A 3,381-nucleotide genomic window follows, 5' to 3' on the forward strand; every position below is an offset into this window, starting at 1 on the left:
CATCTCGAAGTGTCTACCCAAGAGAAATGAAGATACACTCCACATAAAAACTGGCACGCCAGTAGACGCCACAACATGATTCTCAACGGCCAAAAAGCGCCAACACCCAAGTCTCCATCAACAGGTGAATGGATAAACCGGACGTGCTCTATGCTGACAACAAAACACCATTCAGTAATGAAAGGAGCATTGACCCACTACAACCTGAATAAGCCTCGAAAACACTAGACTCAGTGAAATAAGCCAGACAAAAAGTCACATATTCTCTGATCCCAACGTCATATGCCATTTGATGGAATGTCCAAAAGGGGGGGGAAAAAAAAGGCAATTCTTTCAAGACACAAAGCAGTTGCCTTGAACAAGCGGTAGAAATCCAGAGCAAAAGTTATAATTCCACAAAAAGGGCCATGAGGTTTCTTTTTGGGGTGATGGATAGGTTCTAAACTTAGATCGTGGTGCTGGGTCTTACTACTTTGCAAATATACAGTGAAATTCGTTGAATTGTATCCTTAAAGATAAAATTCAGAATGCCCAGTTAAATCTCAATTGTCGATACACGACAAATGCTTTTTCACTGTAAGTATGTTCTCTCTGTCTCATGCGATATTTGTGCTATCTCTAAACTAGAAAATGATTTGTTACACATCCTACAATGTGGATGAACCTTGAACACATCATGCTCGATGAAACAAGCCAGACACAAATGACAACTTCTGTAGGATCCCACTCATAGGAGGTCCCCAGAGGAGTCCCATTCTACTACAGAGTAGATGGTGGGAGCCAGGGCTGGGGCAGGGGCTGGGGAGTCACTGTTTCACGGGGACAGAGTCTCAGTTTGGGGACACGAGAAAGTCTGGGAGACGGGTGGTGAGGGTGGTTACACAACAGTGCGAATGTGCTTGATCTCACTGAGCTGTGCACTTAAAATGGTGAAAATTAGGGGCGCCTGGGTGGCTCAGTCGGTTAAGCGTCCGACTTCGCTCAGGTCACGATCTCACGGTCTGTGAGTTCGAGCCCCGCGTCGGGCTCTGTGCTGACCGCTCAGAGCCTGGAGCCTGTTTCGGATTCTGTGTCTCCCTCTCTCTGACCCTCCCCCGTTCATGCTCTGTCTCTCTCTGTCTCAAAAATAAATAAACCTTAAAAAAAAAAATTAAAAAAAATTAAATGGTGAAAATTATAAATTTTATGTTATATATATATATATATATATATATATATATATGTTTTACCACAGTAAGAAAAATAATGGTAAATATTATCAAATAAAAGTATCTGACTCCTGGTTCTTTAAAATGGTTAAAATTGTCGTTTAACGTTACATAGATAACATTAACGTGTTTTTATCAGAAATTTGGATACGATGGGGTGTCCTGTATTTTGTAACTGCAAAGTCACAAAAGGGACAAACAGGGAATGAGGAAGACGGTGCAGAGGGGCCTGAATTAGGTCCCGCTGGACAGACTGAAGCCCAGAGAGGGGTATGATTTGCCTGATGTCATACCTCAAGTCCAAGGACTCAGATGCCACTTCTGTGGGGCCCTGCCTCCAAAGCCCTCCTGATTCGGTGCCCACTTTTCCCCCAGACCTTGAATCAGCGCAGAAAACCAGACTTCCTGCCCAGAATTCATTGAGCTACACTGAGCGGCTGGGAAACGATCAGGCTCTGATGAGAGCTGGGGCCGGGGTTCTCCCAGAAGGTGGGGGAGGGCCCCCCCAAAGTGGCAGGCAGAGGCAGGAGAGGAAAACGGCCCCTCTAATCAGCAGGTGGCCTTAGCACCTACTGTGTGCTACAGATTTGGCCTCCAGTTTATCAGGGGACTGTCATTAGGAAATATTTACCGCACACTTAGCCAAGTACAATAATAAGTCACATTTAGGGGCACAGGCTGGCTGAGTCGGTGGAGCGTGGGATGCTTGATCTCGGGGTCACGGATTCAAGCTCCACGTTGGGTGTAGAGATTACTTAACAATAAAATCTTGGGACGCCTGGGTGGCTCAGTCGGTTGAGCATCCGACTTCGACTCAGGTCATGATCTCACGGTTTGTGAGTTCGAGCCCCGCGTTGGGCTCTCTGCTGTCAGCCCAGAGCCTGCTTCAGATCCTCTGTCCCCGCCCCTCCCCCCCGCCCCTCCCCTGCTCGTGCACTTTCTCTCAAAAATAAATATTTTTTTTTTAATTTTTTTTTTCAACATTTTTTAATTTATTTTTGGGACAGAGAGAGACAGAGCATGAACGGGGGAGGGGCAGAGAGAGAGGGAGACACAGAATCGGAAACAGGCTCCAGGCTCCGAGCCATCAGCCCAGAGCCTGACGCGGGGCTCGAACTCACAGGACCGCGAGATCGTGACCTGGCTGAAGTCGGACGCTTAACCGACTGCGCCACCCAGGCGCCCCAAAAATAAATATTTAAAAAATAATAAAATCCGTTTTTAAAAAATCGGTAACGTTTATAGAGCAGCCAATATGTTCCAGGCCACATTATTATTATTTTTTTTTTCAAGTAACCTCTACCCCCAATGTGGGGCTCAAACTCATGACCTTAAGTTAGAGAGTCACATGATCCACCAACTGAGCCAGCCAGGTGCCCCCAGGTCACCTTATGTAGTAGGTTATTAACATTTCATTTCTAGATCAGTTATTTGTCATCCCTGCTTTCCAGATGGGGAAACTGAGGCAGAAGGGTAACACTGGGGTTTGGATGCCCCCCTCCCCCCCGCAACAGAGTGTTGGATTCCACTTACCTAAGAACATTTCCCTGCCTGAGCTGTAATAGTAATATATTCATCTCTTACAGGGTTTTTTTTGTTTGTTTTTAAATGTTTACTTATTTATTTATTTTTGTTTATTTAATTAAAAAATTTTTTTAAATATTTATTTATCTTTTGAGAGACAGAGCATGAGCAGGGGAGGTGCAGAGAGAGGGAGACACAGAATCAGAAGCAGGCTCCAGGCTCCGGGCTGTCAGCACAGAGCCGGATGCAGGGCTCGAACTCACGAACCGTGAGATCATGACCGAAGCCAGTCAGCCGCTTAACTGACTGAGCCACGCAGGCACCCTAAATGTTTACTTATTTATTTTGAGAAGAGGCAGAGGGGCAGAGAGACAGGAAGAGAGAATCCCCAGCGGGCTCCGAGCTGTCAGCACAGAGCCCCACGCCGGCCTCGAACTCACAGACCGTGAGATCGTGCCCTGAGTTGAAATCAAATTGGACGTTCAACCAACTGAACCACCCAGGGACCTCATAACGTATTCATCTATTATGGGCTTGCTCAGTGCCAGGCAAGTTTCAGTCCTCCTAGACCAGCCTCCTGCACTCTCACGTGGGGGTGGGAGGTGGGGGTGTGGGGGTGCAGAATCATAGCCCCCTCAAGATCTATGCA

This window comes from Neofelis nebulosa, chromosome 4 (assembly GCF_028018385.1).
Source record: "Neofelis nebulosa isolate mNeoNeb1 chromosome 4, mNeoNeb1.pri, whole genome shotgun sequence".
Taxonomy (NCBI): Eukaryota; Metazoa; Chordata; class Mammalia; order Carnivora; family Felidae; genus Neofelis; species Neofelis nebulosa.